At 36.6% G+C, this 5773-nt stretch overlaps 1 pseudogene; it reads left to right on the top strand.

Moving 5' to 3' along the window:
* The first annotated feature begins 225 nt into the window (after positions 1 to 225).
* Positions 226 to 2370, top strand: LOC100922165 (annotated as a pseudogene).
* Positions 2371 to 5773: the final 3403 nt, after the last annotated feature.

The raw sequence follows: 5773 nt of genomic DNA, 5'->3' as shown, positions 1-5773 counted from the left end.
CTTGGTTCCCCAGATGTTCTCCCTTCAAGGCCCTGACAGGGAGTGGGTGCTGCTATTTTGACTCCTCTCAGAATAGATAATATCAGCAATAGGTGCTAGTAGTCTACAGCTGCCTTTGGGGGACAGAGATCCTGCCCTGACTTTGAGTTTCCTTTTTCTTTTTTCTTTCTAGTCCCATACTGTGGACCAGCTTATGCATACACTTTCATCAGGCACTCTAGCACGATGTCTAGCAATGGTGTCACCGATGTGGTTGCTGAATATGTCCCAGAAAAAGTGAAGAAAGCAGAAAAGAAATTAGAAGAGAATCCATATGACCTTTCTGCTTGGAGCATTCTGATTCGAGAGGCACAGAATCATCCTATAGAAAAAGCACGGAAGACATATGAACGCCTCGTTGCCCAGTTCCCCAGTTCTGGCAGATTCTGGAAGCTGTACATTGAAGTAGAAGTCAAATCTAAACATTTTGACAAAGCTGAAAAGTTATTTCAGAGATGCCTTATAAAAGTTTTACATATTGATTTGTGGAAATGTTATCTTTCGTATGTCAGAGAAAATAAGTCAAAGTTACCCAGTTACAAAGAAAAAATGGCACAAGCATATGATTTTGCTTTAGATAAAATTGGAATGGAAGTTATGTCTTATCAGATTTGGATGGATTACATCAATTTCTTGAAAAATGTAGAAGCTGTTGGATCTTATGCAGAAAATCAAAGAATAACAGCTGTTAGAAGAGTTTATCAACGAGGTTGTGTTAATCCAATGATCAATATTGAGCAGCTTTGGAGGGACTATAGCAAATATGAAGAGAGTATCAACATCCATCTAGCTAAAAAAATGATTGAAGATAGGAGTCGAGATTACATGAATGCGAAGCGTGTATCAAAGGAGTATGAAATAATAATGAAAGGTTTAGACCGCAATGCCCCTTCAGTACAACCACAGAATACTCCCCAAGAGGCTCAGCAAGTAGAGATGTGGAAGAAATACACTCAGTGGGAAAAGAGTAACCCTCTCAGAACAGAAGATCAGACACTCATAACCAAAAGAGTTATGTTTGCATATGAGCAGTGCCTGCTGGTGCTAAGCCATCACCCAGATGTTTGGTATGAAGCTGCCCAGTACCTGGAGCAGTCTAGTAAGCTGCTGTCTGAGAAAGGGGATATAAATAATGCTAAATTATTTAGCAATGAAGCTGCTAATATATATGAGAGAGCTATTAGCACTGTATTGAAGAGAAATATGCTTCTTTATTTTGCATATGCAGATTATGAAGAAAGCCGAATGAAATTTGAAAAGGTCCACATCATATACGGTCGACTTCTGGCTATTAAAGATATCGATCCTACTCTGGTATATATTCAGTATATGAAGTTTGCAAGACGAGCAGAGGGCATCAAATCTGGAAGGGTGATATTTAAGAAAGCAAGACAGGATACTAGAACACGTCATCATATCTATGTTTCTGCAGCATTAATGGAGTACTACTGTACTAAGGATACCTTAGTGGCCTTTAAGATTTTTGAGCTAGGATTAAAAAAATATGGTGATATTCCAGAATATGTATTAGCCTATATTGACTACCTTTCTCACCTGAATGAGGACAATAATACACGAGTTTTGTTTGAACGAGTTTTGACCTCTGGAAGCCTGCCACCTGAAAAATCTGGAGAAATATGGGCCAAATTCCTAGCTTTTGAAAGTAGCAATGGTGATCTGACAAGTATAATGAAAGTAGAGAAAAGACGGTTCACGGCATTCAAAGAAGAATATGAAAGCAGGGAAACGGCATTACTGGTCGATAGGTACAAATTCATGGATTTGTATCCTTCCTCCGCAAGTGAACTGAAGGCTCTTGGCTATAAGGACATGTCTCGGATCAAGTTAGCTACCATTCCTGATCCTGTGGAAACCCCTTCCACAATGCCTGACCTTAAAGATGAAACTAGAAAACCTGAATACCCGAAGCCAGATGTCCAGCAGATGCTCCCCTTTCTGCCAAGACATTTAGCACCTCCAGGCTTACACCCTGTGCCTGGTGGAGTGTTTCCAGTGCCACCTGCTGCTGTAGTTTTAATGAAACTTCTTCCTCCTCCCGTCTGTTTCCAGGGTCCTTTTGTGCAAGTGGATGTGCTGATGGACATTTTCCGAAAATGCAAGATCCCAAGCTCTGTTGATGAAGCTGTGAAGATCATTACCAGAGGAGCACCAGGTCGAGCTGGGGAAGGGACAGACCCCATACAAGACAGCGTTACTCTCACCAAAGGAGTCAAACGCCCCAGTGCCAATGTGGAGGAGGAGGAAGAGAAAAGTCCAGTGCCACCTATCCATGATATCTACAGAACCCGACAACTCAAGAGAATGCGGTGAGACAAATGCAGAATTCTACTGCAAATGATAGATTTGTGTATAGCCATTCCTTTTGAGGAGTGTTTAAAAGAGACAACACTTTGTCACAAGTATCTTGAGACACAAAGTTATGTTGTCACCAGTGCCACTTTCTAATATTTTTTTCTCAATAAAACTGAAAAGCCAACTAGAAGGGGATGTCTTAAAATGTTGAACAGATGTATGCTTTAAGCAAAATTAGGATGTCAGAAATGGGGAAATAGTGCAAAATAGCTAAACAACATTTTATTTGCTCTTCAGGTGTGTCTAGGTGACTCACTTTAAGCTCAATTGGTTTTCAAGTTTTATTTTAAAAACTGGATAGCTTATGATTGTGAAATATTTAAATTTACTTATTTTCTAATATAAAGTCTTGCATTATTATTTGTTTTTATTGATGGCAGAATGTACAGAATATGTTCTATAGTTTAAAATTGTACTTTGTTTGATTCTATTTTGGAAAGGCCCAAGACTTTCCACAACTGAACAGTGAAATGACAACTCAGCAGAATCCCTCCTATCAAAAGGTCTCTGTATGGAAGGTGACAACATTCCTGACTCAGGCCATGTGCTGTAAGTTCAGCAGCTCAAGCTTGAATATTTTTGCTGGCAAATTTTGAGCAATTTCCTCTTTTCTCAAATCCAAAGGGCTGGGTTATATTTACAAAAGTGAAAAACAAACCAATTGTAAGCTCCTAGGAATAGGCTTTTTGTTCTTTTTTTCTCTCTTCTTATTGTCTACTTCTGGGGATACTTCTAGAATAATGAGGTGAATAAAATCTTGCCTGTTTATGTTTTATGTCTAGGGTTTTAACTAAGATTTCAAAAGAGAGTACAGTAATAGTAATTCTAGGACAATAAATGTACTTTTAATAAAGCAAATTACTGTGTTCTTACTGTTTGGAAATCCAAGCATTGGAAAGAAAAGAGAATTAGCTATCTTAATATGCTTCTTACCTCATATCTCAAACTCCACTTGTATTTTAAGATTATGGAATAAATAAGATACCAAAGGTGTTCCACTGAGATGTGATGCACTAAAATTTAAATACCAAAGCCCATGAATAGAGAGCCATTTGTACATATTTTTCAGCTATTTAAAAAAGAGGAAAAAGAAAAGATTTTACATCTCTCTTAAGTGTCTTTACTAACTACTCAGCCAGTTAGAGCACTACTTTTGCTCACAAGAGTAAAAATCACTTTACACTCAAGCCAGAAAAAAGTACATTTAAGAATCATAAATGTCACAACTCCACTGTATGAGACAGTAGGACCATCTTCAGAAATTAAAATCCCCATCCATATTAAGTGACAGTGGATCCAGCGTTACCCAGTTATAAGTCTTGATAAAATCAAAGAACATACCTTGATCACCATGGTACATACAAATATTTTATGTATATCCTTAAGACTTTCTTTGGCTTAAATGAAGATTTTTAACATATCAGTGCAAATAAAGGCTATATTTTCCCAGCATCATCAATAAGTACAATTTCTTTAAAATTGCAGGGAAATAATTGAAGTTAAAATGGTCAAATTTATTTTTACTTTCCAATGCACTTGTGATTCAGAATTCCTGTATGAGGATACATTTACTTAGATGTTTTTTTTTGGTTTGTTTTGTTTTTTTTGCTGAGGCAATTGGGGTCAAGTGACTTACCCAGGGTCACACATCTAGGAAGTGTTACGTGTCTGAGGTCAGATTTGAACTCAGATCCTCCTGATTTCAGAGCTGGTGCTCTATCCACTGTGCCACCTAGCTGCCCCCCTACTTAGATGTTCTTATTCTTGTACTTTGCATCCTTCTTTTCAGGATGGCCAGAACTCATTTTATTTTCCCCCATCCAGTGAGCCATCCCATGTTACATGGAATAAAAGGATTTCCACTGTGCCTGCTAGTATATGCAAATATTCTAGGCCCACAGTCTCCCCCCTGTAACAGGTGTGTAATAGGGTAAAAAAGTGCTCTCATTGTACAGATACAAAACTACAACTAGTTATGCTGTGATAGTTATTTTAAGTCTCTTCTGTCACAAGCTGAGTAACTTTAGACAAGCCATTTTACCTCATTAGCTTCAATTTCCTTATCTATAAAATGGAGTAAATAATATTGGCAAACTCTAGTGCCCAGGATTCTCCTGAGAATCACCTATGCTAAAATAAAGTGTTTTGTAATAATAAAGCACTATAATAATAATATAAATAATGATAAAATAAAGCATATGGAATCACATAAGATATTATCAGTCATTTTGTCTAAACTTTTCTTTAAAAGATGAGGAAATTGAAGCCCAAAAGACGTTAAATGATTTGATTTGTCTAAGGTCATATAAGTAAAAAGCAACAGTAATGAAAGCCCAGTTCATTCCACTATTGCAGTGCCTCTTAAAAAAAACCCACTATATGATTGTCAGCTACTGTGCACAATGAAGAGTCTGGGTTAGATGTTTGGTTTGGGGTGGTGGTAATTGTAATCAAGTGATTTGCCCAGGATCTCATAATTAGAAAATGTCTGAGGATGGATTTGAACTCAGTTCTTCTGACTTCAGGATCAGTGCCTTATTTATCATGCTACCCCAGCTGCCCCCAAGTTAGATGTTTTGGAACCAAAATGTTATATAAATATTAGCTATCATTTTTCATTTCTAAAATTTCATTATCATAATCTCCTTCAAATAGTTTGCTATGTCAGGGAGGGGAAGGAGTGTAAGGGAAGAAGAGAAGTTGGACCTCAAAATTAAAAAAAAAATCTTAAAAATTGTTTTTTCATGCAATTGAAAAAAATAAAATATTATTTTTAAAATTATATCCTTCTGTGTCCAAATGTCTTATTGGAGTCTTTGTTAGAAAATATATATAGAGAGAATCACAATTATATAGAATTACCAGGCAGTAATAAATGTTTTTAATGTAATTTTCCTCTTGAGTTTTTTCAGTTATCTGTTAATTAATTTGCTTGGAAGAAACATGTTAACATTATTCTTTAGGGAAAAAAAAAGAGTAACATTTATTTTCATGTTATAGGTTAAAGGTTAACATAGCCTAAGTTATATTTTCTCTCATTAAAAGTGTTCTCTTGTTCATCTAAGTGTACATGAGATGGTAATAAGATCCTCAACATAAAAGGTTGTGACCCATGCCAGTAGATTTTGCTGTTTCTAGGAGTTTTTTTTATTAATTGGCTGCATTGGGTGTCAGCTCTGGTTCTCATACATCTTTGTTAAGGTTGATGAAACTTCAAAAATCTATTGAGGGGATGGGGGATGGGGGAATGGGGGAATGGGGAAAGAGAAGAAGAGGGAAAGAGACAGAGAGAACACAAAAACAACCCACAGGCAAAATTTCTTGCATAGCATAACGATTTTTATTTTTATGATCGCATTCA

The sequence above is a fragment of the Sarcophilus harrisii genome, chromosome X (assembly GCF_902635505.1).
Source record: "Sarcophilus harrisii chromosome X, mSarHar1.11, whole genome shotgun sequence".
In the NCBI taxonomy this organism is placed as follows: domain Eukaryota; kingdom Metazoa; phylum Chordata; class Mammalia; order Dasyuromorphia; family Dasyuridae; genus Sarcophilus; species Sarcophilus harrisii.
Note: the sequence above shows the minus strand (reverse complement) of the source record. Positions and strands in the feature narration are given on the sequence as shown.